This window comes from Caretta caretta, chromosome 12 (assembly GCF_965140235.1).
Source record: "Caretta caretta isolate rCarCar2 chromosome 12, rCarCar1.hap1, whole genome shotgun sequence".
NCBI lineage: Eukaryota > Metazoa > Chordata > Testudines > Cheloniidae > Caretta > Caretta caretta.
Genome location: NC_134217.1, coordinates 30,679,442 through 30,699,064, shown reverse-complemented (window position 1 = coordinate 30,699,064; position 19,623 = coordinate 30,679,442).

Below are 19,623 nucleotides of genomic sequence, written 5' to 3'. Positions count from 1 at the left end.
CAGCTTACTCTAAAAGAGTGAAACTCACCCATATTATGAAGACTTAAGTGGGACATAAATGGGATGCAGGCCTTGGTCTGGGTCTCTGTGAAGGGGTGAATTTCATCTGGATTGTGTTAACGGCTAAGCAAACCACGTGCATTACTGTTTCTAGGAGGATATGACAGATATTATTTGTTAAGACCTGTGTGATCTCAAAGATATTTGCAGTGCACAACAGCAACTTTATTGGTCCTACAAACTAGTCACACAATTGGGCCCTAGCTGGGGGGAGGACGGGACATAGCAAAATTGATTTGTTGATAGACTTTCAGGTTCAAGCAGAGAGAATTTCAGAGATCCCTGGCCTGATTCTTGACAAGTAACGATGCAGTTGCTAAATGGTAAATTTATATTTAGTCTTTTCAAAATATCAACTTGTGGGAAAAAAATTCAGAAAGCTCTAAATCTGGAAAAAACAAAACAAAACAAAAACCCAAGTATTTTTTCTTTAGAAATGATTGTCTGTTTGGAGGAGATGTTTATTTATCAGCATCAGACATCTCTTTCCTGTTTGGCAAATGGGTACCATTTTTTATTCATTTTGATTTGATTAATTAGACCACAATGAAGACCCTGGAATAAAATTGACTGGTTGCTTCTTTTTCTTTTATTTGAAAAATAAACATTTGGTTTGAGATCACATTCTTCCACTAGAGCACATGAGACTATGCTTTCATATGCTTGGATTTTTGAAGATTTATTTGTGAAATGTCAAGCATGTTTCTGCTTAGCTTGCCTTGTTTGCAGTTATGATTTCTTTTTTATTAACATGTATTATTGAACCATGGCTAGTTTTCTTTAGAAGTAATAACTGAACTACTTTGTACATGAACTCGCAGCTCCTGAATGCTCCGTTGATGGGAATACATTCAACAATGTTAGAAGAAGAAAATAATGAACCCATCAAAATAAAATGCTCTTCAGAGACTTTAAACCTTTACATCTTAAAAGTTATAGCTGGCATCTCTAACAATTGTTAGGGATTTTATTTGTTTTGTCTGAAGACTGATTTCGTGCTCTGGATGAGAAAAAAACACTTTTTTGCTGATCTAATGGGAGTCAGTCAGTTCCAGTGTCAGTCCTTGCATCCAAACTTTAGGTGCTCATTCATATACCACAGTGATGATGTCTAGATACTCAGATAATGGAGGGAAAATCCTGACTCCATTGAAGTCAAGTGATTACATGAGAATCTCATTTTTCCTTTAATAATGAAATTAAAAGAGAAGTTTCTAATCCTTGTAGTTGTGGAGAAAAGCTTGAAAATGTGAACCCTAAAGGTTGAAAAAGCAGAAAAATCTATTTTTTTTAAAAAATCCTGTGACTTTCAGGGCTGAATTACTGATTTTTGAATATTTGGCGTAAGTGGATAATACTATAAGATAAATGTGGCATAGACCTCTCTGCACAGCAGTGAATTTCACTCAGAGAGAGTATGGATTTGTAGTTTGTAATAATATCAAAAATTCCTAGCACCAAAATGTACCCTACATGGAAATGCTTCATTCCCTCCAAACAGTAAGGCTTGCACCTAGGCCAAAACGGTAGCCCCAAATAGCTCTGTAAGAACCAGCAGATGAAGTTTCCTAAGGTACCTCAGAAACATTTATTCCTAAATAAGGGAACTAGAAAGAGTATGGCTATTTCAGTACATGGACTGCAACTGAATAAAAATGTTACTTAGCCTTGGCCCCTAACAATTCTGCTGATATTGTGTACATGAGTTCTCAATATTTGCTCTCCCAAGGGGATTTGAAAGAAAACCAGAGCTTTGTTCTTAAGAGTTCATCTATCTCCTGATGTTTAGTCCCCAACAGGATGTCATGAAGCTGATTGTGACATTGTAATTGGTTTGGGGTCAACTGGCCAGGCCTCCAACATACCTCCAGCCCTCTACCCACGGACGAGAATTGCCTTAGTGTCTTTTGAATTGGTCAAGGTGCTGCAGATTTCCCTACTGTGTGTCCTTAGCTGTTTTGCCCTTCCATTCTTTAGGCTGGTGCTGGAGCTGGCTCAAAGTTTCAAGGTTAAGCCCTTAGAGTAGAAAGACTGATTGGGATTTGGACTGTATCCTAAGTATTAGAACTGTTTCAAGAGAGCTAGGTGGGGCTCTTAGAGAGAAAATATGTCCATCAGTTATCTCCATTTACTTTCAATTATTAATTTCTACTCGTCATCTATATTTCATTAGACTGAAGAAAACCTCAAATCATCACAGCAGCCACTTACATCTCTTAACAGTGTGCAAAATATTTATTAAAATCATAAAGCCCAGTGGTCCCAGTAGCTAATTACAAGAAGTGGATGTTTATGGAAATAAACCCAACCATGAAGATTTAATTTTAATGAGTGCTAAAACCCCCTTTCCTTTGGAGATTTTTGTTTTTCTTTTTTAAAATATATCATGTTGGTTTGTAAAGCTTCCTCATTATTTGGGTAATATTGGCACTGTTGATAATAACAGACACTGTTTGTCTTGGTCAAAGGCCAGTATTCAAAGTATGTATCTAATTTGTCCAGACAGTTTTAGGTTCTCTTGAATTAAAATTATAAATTTAACATAAAGAGTTGTAATCTAATTACAGATTACAATGCCAAAGGAGAAGACTCTAAAGAAATAAACTTTGACATTAAGGGCACTATACAAATGTAGTAAGAAATATAAATGTATGGCAATAATAAAGAGACTCAAATAGAGGTTTCAAAGGATTTGGAGAAGTTCACTGACAATTATTTACTTAGGGGAAAAGGATTCAATGTTCTTTCTTAAGGAGTTCACCCAATCTAAGATCATTAATTTTGCCTACACAACACATCAAAGAACTTGACCAGTAATGCTACTGGCTTCTTGGAACCTCAGAATGAAAAGAAGCTGCATACAGAACCTCATTAATTCATGGCTGCAGATTGCTAGGTTTTGAAAGTTAAAGAGAGATTCTCTCTCCCACACTGAGCAAAACTCAGCTTGGCTGGAGGTGGGGCTCATGTAGCCAGCTCAAACTCCTTGATCCTTGGGGCCAATTCTGAATCTGATGTCATTTAAGGCTGTTGACAGGCAGCTTTAAGTTGTCTTTGAGTTCATTAACTGAGTCCTAAACTTGTGCAGGATTGATTTGCTAGAGCAGAGCTATGCAACATCCTGTACCTGTCTTGCTCGCTTTTCTCTCCTCTACATGCCCGCTACACTAGGAAGAAATGGGGGCAGGAGGGTAGAAGTTACTGGGCTTGGATCCCAGTGCATCTGCTCCAGCCTGGAGTTTCCCTCTGACAAAATAATTCTGTCCTTACAAATTGTGGCATGTCTCGGTCTTGTGTTTTCTGAATGGTGCAAAGGTGCCAAAAACTGATTACAAAAGCTAGCCCTTTGGGTGGGATTTTCCAAAGGGTCTTTTTGCTTTAGATGCTTTTATAAATACAATCCTAAACTCTTCACCACTGAAATCAATGGTAAAACTTCCATTGATATCTGTAGTGGAGGACTGGCACATGAGTGAACAAACCACTACAAAAAATCAAAGGTCCTGCATCCCCCAGCTGCATTGGTTCATTTATTTTTACAGGTGTAGTTTAAAGTTTTTGTTATTTATTTGTTACAGTATTTCACAGCATGAAATGGATGCATTAGTAAATACTGCCACAAGGTATGAATTCTTGTCCTTCTCCACGCCTCAAAATTCAAGTACATGCATAGTTACGGTGACCTCCCATGTGTCACTAGCAGAAGTGTGGATAGGCAGCCTTTGCAAATGAAACTCTCTATTGCAGCACTTTCCCCCTTTCACCATTAGAGGGAGTAGAGAGCTTTTTGCTCTCTGGAGCAGCTGGTCATGGTGCTTACAGGATGTTACAAGTTGTTCGTTGGTGCAGCCAATACAAGATATCTGGGATGGATTTGAATACCCCCTTAAAGTTCTTTGCAATCCCTTGCTAAAATTATCTGCTGATTTACATTGCTCCAGCTCCATTGTTTCATCACACACTTGAGCAAGTCTGAAATTCCATGTAGTAGTAGATGGCAGTGAAATGTGACTTCAGTGGAGCTGTACCAATTCACACCAGCAGAGAATTTGGCCCCGTGTTCTCAGCAAAAAGGCTGCAAGGAATGAGGGCTCATTTGGAGCTAGGGTTACAATTTCTATGGGTAGGACTCCCTACCCTAGGGTTTCAGTAATGTGATACTCAGCCCTGCTATATGAATATCAGATCAGCTATATGAATATCAGATCAGCAATGTGGATCTACAAAACATAAATCAGGATAATTCTCCTGCACAAATACTGGCATCCTCTTCATACATGTATACAATCCCCATCCATATTAGCAGATGTTATGTGAGTGCAGCAAGGGGAGATTAGCATTTCTTGGGGCTACTCTTGAAGTTCTCTTACATGCATTATTGCCAACTCTTGTTTGCAAATCTCATATGTGGTGTTCTTCTTAAAGCCCCAGCTTCTGGAGTCATGTTATTTCATGAAAATCTCAGCTTTCATTTATTTATATAAAAGCAAGTTCCTGGCACTTATGCTTGTGGACAAAAGCTTGAAAATGTGACCAACTTGAATTTCTAAAGCTCAAAAATCAAGAGGCAAATAAAAAGAACCCCAAATGTGTGTGTCGGGGGGGGGGGAGGGGTGAGTTGTTTGTGTAAATCTCAGTATTTTTAAACAAATCTCTTTATTTTGGGGGCCTCAGTCATTAATTTTGAATGCTTAGAATTGGCAATACTGCACTTGCCAAATTTCATGCTGACTTCAATATGAGTTCCAGAGTTGGAATATCTGCAGGATTGAGTCCTCAATTGCTTTGTGTTCAGTGAGACTCTAATGCCACACTTAAATGCAGTGAAGTCATACATGGTATTATAGAACTTCCATGATTCAGAGCAGTCTTAGTACAGTGTGAAAACCTACAAAGCTGAACCAGTACTGAAACTATCAGCAGAACTAAGAAAACAAGACATACAAAGTAAATGCTACAAGCTGAGACAGTGGTTTCAAATAGCATCCTGAGGCTTGAGAGTTTAAAGTTGGAAGACAGCCAATAAAAAGGACAAAAGGTCTTCTATATAATCACCCTTGCAGCTGAATATTTATTAATCTTTCAGTAGAGCCAGTTCACTTTTGATTTTTTTATTATATGTCCATCACATTTTTTTGTCTCTTGCCTCTTTTATAAACTAAATTGAGTGCCTTAAAAAGAACAACAACATGTAACATAAAAACTGGTGTGTAAGGGTTACCAGATGGAATTTCAGACCTGCTCAAGTGTGTGAGTGTGTCACCCTCTAATGGCTGAATCCTAAACAGGCTAGAAATCCCAGTACTATGGCATGTACTGGAAAGTATCCTTTAAGTGAAGTGTAGGCATGTGATATCTGGGTGGATGGTTGTGAGTTCTTTCCACGCTGACAACCATAAAGTCTGTACAGCCATAGGGTGCAGATGAGGTGATGAGCTAGGCTGGTTGGTTGGTTTTGATTGGTCAAGTTAAGTCACGCGGTTGTGGCTTCTGTGCTGCTCCATGCTTTGGTGTGTGTGTGTATGAGAGAGATTTTTAGGAAGCATCCCCTTGTCTGCACACTATGGCTAATGACCATTATAACTGAAGTATAACAAATAAGTATTTATACTAACTATTGATGCCTATTTGAGATGGTATCCTACAGCCACACATGGAGTATGTAGGGTACATCAACCATTTCAAATACAATTCTTTCCTTCAACCTAACTCTGGCGTTATAGCAATGGCACACTCGTGAGCATAGAGTTACTGTATCATTTGAGTTTACCTCCTGTTTTACAATTCACGTTTGTGAATAGTGGTTGTACGATAGAGATGTGTCAGTCTGCCAAAGATTTCAGCATATGGGACCATGGGAGACTAACTCTCACCTGTGGCATATTTCAGCTGGCTTTGGGCTGATTCTAACTATGAATTAGTTGGGGGGCATTCCTATCTTCCCTGAAAATTTAAGTCTTGGGGTCCATGTTTAAGCCCAAGATTTTTAAAGTTACTGGATGTGAAGAACATCCATTTCCCTGTTTAGAAATAATAAGGCCCTTAGTTTTTGATTTTTTTCATGAAACTGCCACAACACATGTTTTTGCCCAGCTCTTAAACATGAAGGAAAGTGGTGCATACTTGTAATCCCTCTGCACAGAATCCCACTGATGTAAAAGGGACTTCTCCATTGGAGACATTGTGGATTCAAGCCCTTTGTTCTGATATGGTGAGACTGTCATCATTGGTTTTGTTCAATATCTTCATAAATGATCTGGAGGATGGTGTGGATTGCACCCTCAGCAAGTTTGCAGATGACACTAAACTGGGAGGAGAGGTAGATATGCTGGAGGGTAGGGATAGGATACAGAGGAATCTAGACAAATTAAAGGATTAGGCCAAAAGAAATCTGATGAGGTTCAACAAGGACAAGTGCACTTAGGACGGAAGAATCCCATGCACCGCTACAGACTAGGGACCGAATGGCTCGGCAGCAGTTCTACAGAAAAGGACCTAGGGGTTACAGTGGACAAGAAGCTGGATATGAGTCAACAGTGTGCCCTTGTTGCCAAGAAGGCCAATGGCATTTTGGGATGTATATGTAGGGGCATTGCCAGCAGATCGAGGGATGTGATCGTTCCCCTCTATTCAACATTGGTGAGGCCTCATCTGAAGTACTGTGTCCGTCCCACACTACAAGAAGGATGTGGAAAAATTGGAAAGAGTCCAGTGGAGGGCAACAAAAATGATTAGGGGACTGGAACACATGACTTATGAGGAGAGGTTGAGGGAACTGGGATTGTTTAGTCTGCAGAAGAGAAGAATGAGGCGGGATTTGATAGCTGCTTTCAACTACCTGAAAGGGGGTTACAAAGAGGATGGATCTAGACTGTTCTCAGTGGTAGCAGATGACAGAACAAGGAGTAATGGTCTCAAGTTGCAGTGGGGGAGGTTTAGGTTGGATATTAGGAAAAACTTTTTCACTAGGAGGGTGGTGAAACACTGGAATGCATTACCTAGGGAGGTGGTAGAATCTCCTTCCTTAGATATTTTTAAGGTCAGGCTTGACAAAGCCCTGGCTGGGATAATTTAGTTGGGGATTGGTCCTGCTTTGAGCAGGGGGTTGGACTAGATGACCTCCTTAGGTCCCTTCCAACCCTGATATTCTATGATTCTATGATCAGATTTTTCATGGGAATGGTCGGATTGTGATCATGCTAATCAGAATTAATACTTTGCACTAATCCGTTTTAGGTATTGTTGTTAAAATAAGAATAAAGGAAAGTCCGAGGGGTTGAATGAATAAGACATTAATGTAGTTTGTATGTATTGCTTTGGGAATAGGATGGGGACTCCTAAGTCTCAACCTAAGTTTCCTCCTGAGTTTTGCGTTAGTAGGGCTTTCCCTACAGGACCCCACTGTCCCTAGTCCCTTCTGAGTCACTCCAAGCCTTCTTATATTGTGGGTGGGAGCTAACTGCGTCCACTTGTTCTGGCTGAGGATGAGTCGACAAAAATGTCTGCTCATTTCAGTGTAGGGTCCTGGCATCTGACTACCTGTTAAAAGCAACTTTCTCAAAACTGGGCACAGATTTCCCACTCTAATACTCTTTCACCTTTTGTAGGAAGTTTACCTTGGTATATGTTACTTGAACATTTTAAACGTACCGTATTAAAATGAATCTAACACTTGTTCAGCAGTTTCAGATCACCACATGTGAGAGAATGGATCCAAAGGGATTTTTCTTTTGTTGTATGATGTAATAAATATCAGTCAGTTCATTCTTTTCTGGTCTATTTTAATTATACAATGTTCGCAGTCACAATGAGGCTACAGGACTCAAGGAAAGTATTACAAATGTGCTGCATTTCATGATCATCATCCATTTCTTTTAAAGTTTACCTCTGCAGTTTTTATTCTCATTATGATAATCACTTATTAATGTAATTAAGGACATTCAATGTTGCAATATAAAATCAAGGCATCTGGTAGGCATTAGTATTGGTAAAATACTGCCCTTTTTGATGCTAGTTAGACAAAACCATGGAGATACAAACCTCTCCAATTGATCTGCTGTGAAGAAAGGAGGACGAATACAATACCAATTAAACTGCCCTTGTAGCACTAAAAAAATTTAGCAATGTTTTCCACTTAAATACTTTTACTTGAAAAGCAATTTGCCTCACAGGGGAAAGTTCTCACATTTACAAGTATCACACATAGCTAAAATCTCCCTTTAAAAAAGATGTTTGTGAGCAACAAAGCTGTTCACATTTGGATCTTAGGATGTTTTTTCTTTTTTTCATTTGAAGGTTTGGTGTATAAGTACGTCTGGCATGGTAGTCTGAAAAGGCCAGCAGTCATGAGGTCCTCTAGTAGTTTAGTTTCTGGGCAGCCCATAAGCAATAGATTAGAATAATATGACTCAAATATGAAAGCCTGAGCTTTAACAAGCATTAGGATAATTCAGGGGCTAGCATATACAATCCACATTTTTTACTTAATAAAAAAGCAAGTTTTAGTCATTAATACTGGGTTGCTCCCTTTACATCTATAAAGATAGTTGCCTTAAAAGTTTAATGTTACCAACACTTTATGAAATCTTTGAATCCACAGAAAATGTATCCTGGTGTGTTTTGTCAGCAACAAAAAAGCTATCACAAAAAACCTCTGAAGAACAACAAAACTCACATACTAATAAAGAGTTAAACTCTACGTAGTGAATTGTTCTAGCAGGTTTTTCCTCAACCTAACAGGGCAAGTGTCTGCAGCTCCAAAATAAAGTGGGAAACTGAAGAAAGCTTTGAATTTCAAACATCTTTCAGTAAGGAATTAGTTTAAAAAGACATGCAACAATAAGCCATGAAATGAGTCCAGACACCATAATTCAGGGATGGAATATGCTATAAAACTGGCAGGCTTCCATCCCAGAGCCAGGTGCCTATTTTGGATTTGATTCAAGTGGCCTTAGGCCACCTAGCGAGCTTTCAGGTAGAATCGGAAAGCTGCTCACCTCAGTATGCCCTACTTTAGTTCTCTTTCAGGTACTTGTAAAGGATTCCCAGATGGCTGGCTCCCATCCAAAATAATATGCTTTCAAATCGCATCATCTATATACTGTGATGAGGCAGGATTGAGAAAGAATGTATCTGGAAAAGAAATAATGAACACGATGCTTTCTTTCTACAGCTTGTAGTGTAGCTGGAGCCTGGGAGTGATATTGTTTACACATGATTACAGTATTTGTAACTCATTATGCCTGATACACATATCATTGAGGAATTGCAAGAGAAATGCAGTTCCAGGGGAAAAAATATAACTAAAGGGACATTGATGTTAAAGAAGTAACAGATCTTTTAGAAACAGGTATCTCTAATTTTGTTACATATACTGCCGTAGATTATTAAAAGGAAAAACATTTTTACAATCTAATTCACATTTTACATTTGTGTTCTTTGTTTACCTATTGTTGCATTTCAGTCCCCTTTGGACAATGAAATTAGGCTAGTCAGTTTCATGTTTGTATCTAGTCAGTTTCAACTTTTGGTTTTCAGGACTTTCCACAGTGCTGTAATGCATTGTTAATGCTACAGAGAAAGGTTTGTAGCTTAGTTTTAATCCTGTCTTTCTTAAAAATAAAATGATTGAAAAGACAATGAAATCATTTCTATTAATATTAGGCTTGTACACAATTCAGCAAGGGAGCAGGACAGGAGTGGTTCCACTGCTTTTTGGGCTTGGTATGTTTTGCAAAGGAGAGTGAGGGGCAAGATTAGGCTTTTAGGTCCCAACCCAGCAAACATTTATACACATGCTTAAATTTAACCATGTACATAAATATTTGCACAATTAGGGTCTCATGCTGTGAGGCTGGAGTTTTCTAAAGGAACCCATTTGTGCCTAACTCTCTTAAGCACTTTTAAAAGATAAGTGCTGAATGGAACATTTATCTTAACATGTAAGGTCCTGAACTATCACTATAACACCCATTCTGCTCCCATTGAACTCATTTGGAGAGCTGCTGTTAATTTTAGTGCTGTAGGACTGGGTTCTTAACAGTGGAAACTGATTTTATTTCTTTTTCTTCTACCCTCTGCTTCTTATGAATATTAAGATCTCCGGCTTGTTGAAATAAACATTCACCACCGAATGCCCATGCACCAAGAAATTATTAAATACTGCCATTGCAACACTGAGTTGATAAAATAACTGCTCCAGTCATCAACATGCCAAAAAATTTCACTTTGGAAATCAGCACTGCACAGTCAAGTGATAGTTTTGTTTGTAAATTAGGAATTTAAAGAAATGCTGTGGTAAATTAGAAGCTCTTTGGGAGCAGTGGCCATCTTTTGCTCGGTGTTTCTAAAGTAACTAGCTCAATCAGGTTCTGGTCCTTGACTTGGACTCCTAGATACTACAGTAATGCAAATAAAATATTAATAATAGCATAATAAATAATAATTAATACTACCACTACTAACAACATCCATGGCAAAACAAACTTTGGCAAGAAACTCTCCTCTCTCACAGAAACTAAAAATGAGCCTGATTTAATGGAAGGTCACAGAGCATTATTATTATTTTGGTGGAAAAGAACCAAAATAAACATTTAGAGGCTGATTCTCATTTATAGTTGGGCTCTAAAGTGAGTGTATAGTGGGGCAAAGGGGCCTTAGTGAAAATGACAATCAGTCTTCAATTCAAAACAACTCTGCTTTTCCAATGTCCAATTCAAGTTCCTCTCCATCATAGTAGTGAAAGGGTTTGACTCTTTTGGTACACGACCAATAGAACATCTATGTAGCTGCAACAGAAAAAACTCCCTCTCCATATAGTAGAGGCCAAGAATCCATGTAAGCTGTTGTAACTCATGGGATATAGTAGCAGTTGGGGAACAGCTCTGTGCCATGATTCATTCCCCTACCCCTTGTGGAACTTCCCTGCACAATTACTAGGAGATCAGGATTTGACTCACAATCCTTAGTTAGCCAGAACTCTTCTGAAAGGACTGGGAGTGTTTCCTGAGTAAGGAATGAGAATGGAGAGTGCAGTCAAAATCATCTTCCAAAAAGGACACACTGAGAACACATCAAAGCAGCAGAGGAAGAATCACATTCCTATAGGAAACAGACTGCTACTTAACTGAAAAGGGATATTACAGGTTATTTGTGATTACAGCCACTAACAAGTATCTGGGTTGGACTGAACAGACTCATGAACTTCTTTGCAATCTATGTTCCCAGCGAGAAGTTAGGAAGTAACAAAGATTCATTGATGTGAAAGACAGGGAATTTTTTAATAGAAGAATCTCAGGAGCCAGCCAAAGAAGCATTATCTTGTATTTTAAAAAAAATCTGCAAATGATGAAATTAAGAGGTAAGAGAGAAGCTAATTTTCTTTTTTGCCTGGCTCGTGAAACTAGTACCAAATAGAAGAAAAACCACATGTAAAAATGTTTGGAGACTAAACTCAAATGGCGCTGCAGATTCTCGGTGCTCCTGAAAATCAAGCTGTCCGAGGGGAATGAACTTTTCATCCCAGAATTCAGACACCCACACCACTACTCAATAGATACAAGCAGATCCCCTGCAAGAGAGCACATCAGGCATTCCAGGATGATTCTAGAACTCCAGTATTCAGCGATACTAGGCACTAGACCACATGGCTATTATAAATGGAGCGGGATTGTATAAACTCAGGACAGATCAGGACTTGCCAATCCGGAAATGAAATTGAATAGCAAGATAACAGCTCAACCATGAGCAAGAAGCAACAGAAAGAGTGGCAGAAGTGGATAGGAGAACATTCACTTTGGGCTTCTGTTTGTAGGAAGCAAGAGTATGGGCTACTCAGGGAGGATAGCCATGCCCCCTTCCTGCCTAGAACCACCCATTTTGGGGAATGGGCTGGCCTCCTACATTCAGAAAACTCCCCTGAGGTTTTCTGTCTGGGGTGTCTTTGTCCAGGGTTTATGCTAGTGTAGATACTGGGTGAATGTAACTGAGACACTGTACCTTCTTTCTAGCTACCTTATGCTGAAGCATTTTTGGAAATGATACCAGCATCTTATAAGTAAATTGCAATGTTTGAGCTGTATCTTTGGGACTCCTGAGGCTGAAGAGCCTTCAGTAGATGGTCCAAATCAATATTTAGGAAAAGTGTTTTCAAAGTGGATTTTTGAGCCTGCTGGACCGCATGGTTTCTCCTGTGCCATTTGGATCCATTGTATAAATACAGAGTTTGGCGTGCGCACGACACTATAAACCGTATAATTGTTTTTATTAGAGTTCTGAGAGTTTGGAGGTACCTGTTCTTTAATTACACTTGGCAAGCTTCCAAGAAAACTCTGCTAAAATGTACTACTTGCAAAGCCTTAACATGGACCACCCACAATGACAGCTTTTATTTTCCTCCTATTAGTGATGGACATTTTTATTTAATTTTTGTCTGCGAGTATGACAGAGCCTGCGTGTACTGAAGCACAGCGTCTCTCCCGTGCCTTTGCTGTCTATGGGATGTGTCAGCATGCTAAGGCAGCAACTTGTGATATTTGGCACCAGTCCAAATGAATGGTATTTGCCCACTTTCTAGGTTGTCTTTTTTGCTTCCTTGGTTTGGAATTCCCCTTTAAAAAAAAAAAAAGAAAAAGTGGTGACACTGGAAATGCAAGTCAGTTAATCTTTTCTAAAATCTAAGCATTAGCCTTCAGCAATCACTGAAAAAAAACTGCAGACGATTGCTTTGTGAAGATTCTGTTTATCAGCCACGAGTACCTGGAAGTACAATCTTAGTTCTGGTCCTGAGCTCAGTTGTCCTGCGTAGCAGGCCACAGCAAGTACAATCCTAATGTATCAGCAGGATGACTGGAACTTTTCTCTCAATGCCAGAAAGTAGGATGTCCAGTAAGCACAAATAAATGTGTAGAACTAATCAAATTAGGATGGACATGCTGTGCAGTACAGTGATATTCATGGAAGCAGAAAATTGCTTTTAATATTTGTAATCAAAAGCTTTTATTCTGGACAGTAACAGCTGAGTGCTACATGCTAGTTAGACAAAGGAAAAATGTAAACACAATCTCTTTGATTCCACTGGGAGTTTGGGGTGCAGTGGGAACGTGGAATCAAGTCCCTTTTCCGGTCTCCGTGATTAAAAAATATGCAACATTAATTTAGGGGTTTATTTACAGAAACTACTACTGTAAATGGTGGTAAAAATCTATTCCACAGAGATTGCTCTTTGCTGCTTGGAGTTTGTCAGGATTCATAGGATGCAATCCTAGAATTGGGGGTTTAGAGCTCATTCAAGGAAATAGATTCACTTCTCACATACTTTTTGAGGCTTCTGCAGAATTTAATACAGAGATTGGGGAAATGGTGGAATTTTATTCTAGGAATCTTCTGGCCCATCAGGCTCATGAATTAATAGAGGAATCATACTAATTCAACCAGTAGATGTTTTTGTTACTTATCCGGTTTCCATGTCAGCTGAAAAATATAGTTATCTGTAAACAGAATAGCCAGTGGCATAGTGTAGCCCGTGCCATAGGTCAGTAAAAAATGCCATTAGCCATAATGCAAAAACAACATTAATACAATGGCTTATGTTATAAATGGTACAATGGCAAGGACTCTTGAAATATGCTTTCTTTGTGCTCTTGTCAGTACACTAGGCTATCTTTTCCCTTTCTCGAGACTTTCATAGATAGATTCAGACTCCATGAAAGTAAACACACAAACTGAAAAAAGCATCGCTCTCTCTAATGAGTACCTCTCTTTTGAAATTCAGGGTGGGAATACAGACTAGAAGTGGATGTGCTCTTGACAAAGAGCAGTAGAACTGAGGGTGGAGGAGGGGGGTCTCCTGCAACTCCTGTACTTTGGGATCATCTGGGGACCATTTGAGCCTGCCTGGTGGAAGTCAGAGCAACTTTAGTGTTAATATGACCTTGGCTGGAGGTGTCCAAAGTCTCTGAGGACATGTCTACACTGCAGTTAAAAACCTGTGGCTTGCCTGTGCCAGCTGACTCAGGCTTGCAGGGCTCCGGCTGCGGGCCTGTTTAATTGCAGTGTAGACGTCTGGGCTTGGGCTGGAGCCCAGGCTCTAGGACCTTGTGAGGTGGGAGAGTCCCAGGGCTTGGGCTGCAGCCCAAACCAGAACGTCTGCACCGCAATTAAACAGCCCCAGCCAGCTGACACAGGCCAGCGGCGGGCATCTAATTGCAGTGTAGACGTACCCACTAAAGGCCATGGCAGCCAAAATGCAGCATGCTCCAGCCACGCCCCCCTTCATATCTAGTGTCTGCCCTTTACGTCTGGGGCTGAGAGATAGGCCAGTATCTTTCTCTCTCTCTGCTGGTGGGGGAACTTCCTTATTCTGGGGACATTCCCCAGTAGAAGATGCCCTAGGCCAGATCCCCAGCGGGTATAAATCAGCACAACAATGGAGCTACACTGATTTATATCCACTGAGCATCTGGTCTCCTGCCTTTAAAGTGTGGTATGAAATGGCCTTAGGTAACACTGACTGTATTCCTGGCACTAGCGTTATATCACTGTAGAGCTTTCCTTTCACCTCTGTGCGCCTCAGCTTACTCATTTGTTGCTGGAGTCGAATAATATTTACCTGCCTTGCAGCAGTTTTGTGTGAATAAACTACATAAAGTTTACAAATTGCCTTGAGATTCTTGGATGAAGGGTGCGACAGAAGGGCAAAGGATTGTGATTAGCTGTAGTGTGTATGACTGTGACTGTGTCTCTTCCGTGCTTGTGACACATCACTACAAGGAATCTGGAGGCAGCCCAGCAGAGGGTTATTGAGGGTGGTCATCCCTGGCTGTGGGCGGTGGGAGGAAGAGCACTGACTGCAGTAATCTCATTCAGATCAGCGGCAGGTCCCAGGTAGAAAAAATACCCCAGGTCAAAAAAGGAACACAATAGGCTTAGGTAACAAAGTAAACATAATAATCCCACCTTCCCTCAGGGAGGCTCTGACATCTAGCACAGTGAATCTCAACCAAGGGTCCGGAGCCCCCTGGGGGGGGGCCATGACTAGGTTTCATGGAGTCTGCCGAGCAGGGCTGGCATTAGACTTGCTGGGGCCCACGGCAGAAAGCCAAAGCCCAACCACATGGGGCTGTAGCCCGGAGCCCCAAGCCCGGGTGCTGAAGCCGAAACCTGAGCAGCTTAGCTTCACGGGGCCCCTGTGGCATGGGGCCCAGACCAATTGCTCTGCTTGCTACCCCCTAATGCTGGCTCTGGCTTTGATATGCAGGAAAAAAGAAAAAGGTTGAGAACCACTGATCTAGCAGTCTTTGGTTGGGTCCTGGCCCCAGCCAGACCTTCCTTCAGTGAGCTAGCACAAGAAATTTGCTCTCCCTCACAGCCTCCTCTCAACTGAGCTGGCTGTCTTCTTTTAATGCCCCCCTCCAAGCCTGACAACTCTTGCAGACAAAGCAGGATGGGGCTGATTGAGCCCAGGGCATCTCATTAACCCTTCCCTGGCCAATGTGGGGTTTTTACACTCTATATCACACACTTTCCCCTGCATAAAAGTTCCCAGGATAAGTTCTCCTCCCTGCACTTCTGGGTGAAATTCTCTGTTCTGTGTTATGCAGGAGGTCAGACCAGATTATCAGAATCACCTTCTGGCCTTAAAATCTATTAATCTATGAATTGATTATAAAGAGAATAATTTTCAAAGACTTCACTTTCCAGGATGTCTAGGAGAGTCTAGACTAACACACTGATCTGTGCAAAGGGCTTGAATCTGCAAGTGGCTGGAGCCTAAGAGTGCTCAGCACTTCATGAAAGAACCTCTCTCCCTGCAGAATCAAGCTCAAAGAGCTCTTAGAGAAACAGCTGGGAGAATACCTCAAAAAGTTCTCCCGGTATATTGCCCTTTTGAATACAAAGCCCACTTGCTTTAGCATTGCTCATGCCCTGGTTGTGTTTGACTACCAGGAATATTTCAGCCGATGTGTTTCCTAGTAGGAAATTATCATGAAAACAGCTGATTGTAAGTAAAATTTGCAGAAAACAAATGCTGAATTAGCAAATGCCAGTCTTTGCTCTGATTCTAATAGTTACACGCCTCCATTAAGGAAACAGAAACAATACTATGTGACTTATGTGTCCAATCATAAGTAGCCATCATTGCCTCATTTTCAAATTTCATCACATCAAACTAATCACAAACGAGAAGAACAAAAATTAATGGTACAAGTAATCCAAACAGATTCTGAACAACAAATACACATATGAAAAAAAAAATCAAACTCCCAGATAAACTGCTGAAAGAGGAAGAGGCTAAGACTGTAAAATAATGGAGTGCTATGAATTATCACTCAGCTCCACTCAGTGGCAACAAATGTGTTATATGATAAAGAATTTGCTCAAACAAAGAAGCCAAAGCAAACACAATGGCACTTATAGTCAGGACATATTTGTTCTGCATGCTTGTCAGTCCTGTTGCTGTTAATGTGAGTTCTGAATGTGTTTACAGTCCCTTATCATTACCCGACTGCTAGCACTCATGGATTCTTAGGGGAAGCGTTAAATAAGCAAAAAGTCAAGAAAAAGGAATAGTCAAAAATGAGGAAAAAAGAACCAATAATTTAAAATGAACCAACCAACCAATCCAATTGACTCTAGACTGTGACTTGAACTGTCTTTGTACACAAGGAAATATTTAGGAGTAAGAATCCCCTTACATCTCTGCATTGGCTACCCAAAGTATTGGGTGTGGGTGTGCAAGAGTAGACAGAAGAGCTACTTGGAACATTTTGATCACAACAGTTTTCTGTGGGAAAATTCCATTTTGACAAAACCAAAATTTTTCACTAAATTGCGCTGATTCTGATGAAACTGCATTTAGAAAAAATGTTCTTTTTGAATGTCAAAATAACCTGTTTTGACATTTTCAGAATTAAAAGTTTTTTATTTTTTTAATGACTTTTCATGGTGAAGTTTACTATATTTTATATTATTGTGTGTGTGTGTGTGTGTGCTTAGAGGTCACTGTACACACAGGCAACAAAAGATAATTCCAGCCCCAAAAGCATTTACAATCTAAATGAGAGATGAGACAACAGGTGAAGACAACATTCAGGGGGAAACCCAGGTAGTAATGAGATAAAACCGGTCAGCATGAAAAGTAGTGGTAACAGCACACCAGCTGCTTAAACAGAATAACAAGTTCAATAACTGATTATATCATCATACACCGCATACAGTTCAGATATGGGGAGAATATGGGCTGACGATACGAGTTGGAAATTACTGAATAGTCACTGCAAAAGTGTAGTGAAATGAATATCAAGGGGTTAACTGAGTTACTAAGTGTATTACATGTTGGAGACATGCTCCACCCTTCCCTTATTTGAACTTCCTGTTTGTTTAGTTGGATGTTTGTAGTTCAGTAAAGCAGCGTGTTCCCAACCTGTAGTAGTGTGTGATTCCTGTGCATTGGGCAGTCCCTTTACAAAATGAAACTGGTATGTGTCCTTAATTTCATTACCCCAGACAGGGGTAGGTTTAGCAAAGTGCATCATTTGGCTACCTTGAGTCACAACGTGAAGTTTTTCTTCTCTACCTTATTATATGGTAACTCTGTTTGCCCTAATTCCTACTAATATTTGGGGAAATTTTACATACAGTCACACAAGGATTGAATCAGTTCTCTTCTTTTATTACTATTATAAACCGAATGTGCTAAATCCCCCAGGTGAAATCCTGTCGCAATTTACATAAATGGCAAAACTTCAGTGGGGCAAAGATCTTGCACCTAGCGCTAGCAGTTATAGGTTTTTATCAATTCCCCTGCCTCCTGCAAAAATTGTATTTTTTAACTCTTTAAATAAAATGAATGAAATTCACAGCAACACAACCTACTGAAAACAACCAAACACGCTTGTACAGCCAGAAGACACAGTAGTTAAAGGGATAGTTGTATATAACTGGTCAAATGTATATCTTCTTCCATAGGCCCTCTTAAGTGAGGCACTTAAGAATGTTTTTTAAGTGATTTTCTGAACTGGGGCCAAGGAAAACTTGCATCCAGAGAATTCTTTTGAATGTTCCCAGCGGGAATTACAGAAAGATCTTGAAGGTTCAGACAGAAGAAAAGACTGTGTGGTAATATATTTAGCAAGGTGACAATGCAAACCACTATATAGGGAAATATAGAGAGGTGAAGGGGAAATTACATTCCCTGGCTGGGGAGTTATGTAATGTTCACAGACAGGAAACAGTTGGGGATATCCCCTTGGTCTGTGTGTCCAACCTCCCAACCAATTACAAAGGAAGCTCTGGTGAAGAGGTAGATAAAAGGCATGTCTTCTCAGATGTGAGTTTTCTCCTCACTATGTATTGGTGGTACGGCCAACACTCACCTCGGACTCCATGGTGCTCCCTAGCCTGCGTGCCAGCCTGAGCAGCTCTTCCTCTAGGATTGGCACAAACTACCAACTGTTTATTCTCACAATGTGATCTTTGAACAGGGCTTGAGTGAGATTTTGGACGTCCCACTGAGATACATGCTGGGAAAACGTCCAGAACAAAAGGTAGATCATGAGATGAGAGATGCTTCTCAAAGTGCAGCCAAACACATCATAAACGAGTTTTGTATCACAAGTCAGCGTCTTTATGGAAATCAGCATTCAACATTACAGTCCTCACTTTCAATATTACTGTTTCAGAGTAACAATCGTGTTAGTCTGTATTCGCAAAAAGAAAAGGAGTACTTGTGGCACCTTAGAGATGAACCAATTTATTTGAGCATAAGCTTTCGTGAGCTACAGCTCACTTCATCGGATGCATACTGTGGAAAGTATAGAAGATCTTTTTATACACACAAAGCATGAAAAAAATGGGTGTTTACCACTACAAAAGCTTTTATGGCTATATTTCTCGCCCCTTCCCCCATATAATCAATTAACATATTCTCCTGCCTTACAAATGAATGAGAAATAAGGGATTCGCTCTCCAAATGAATGAGAGGCAGAAAGCTGGATTGTTATTACTGAACTCTTTCTCCTAACCAGTCAGGTTAAGGGCAGGCTTGTGCACAATCCCAGCTCAATGATCCCCCCCCCCCCCCAGGCCTTTTTTCACATTTGGAAATAATTACGAATATGGGTGCTAATGCTGATAACGAATAGCCCAGTTACAACCTTCTCTGCCTTATGGTTAGTTATGATTTGTATTACCCTAGCCCCTGGGAGCCCGAGTCAGGGACCCACATTGTGCTAGGGACTGTACAAACACAGAACCAAAGGACAGTCTGGGATTTGCACTGGGTGTAAGGATCATGGGGCCTGGCACCTGGGCAGTCTCCTCTGCCCGAGGCTCTCAGGGTGGGAGCACAGCGGGGTAAGCTGGCATGGCGCGGGTGAGGATCCAGGCTAGCCCACCCCACTGAAAATTAATGGGGGAGGGGGGGAAGGGGCGGTTCCTGCTTATCCAGAGCTAAATGTGTCCAGTGCCTGAGTGACTTGCCGAAAGGGTCACCCAGCAGGTCAGTGCCAGACTCCAGCGGAACCCAGGTGTCCGGGGCACCCGGCGCGGAACTCTCACGCCCCC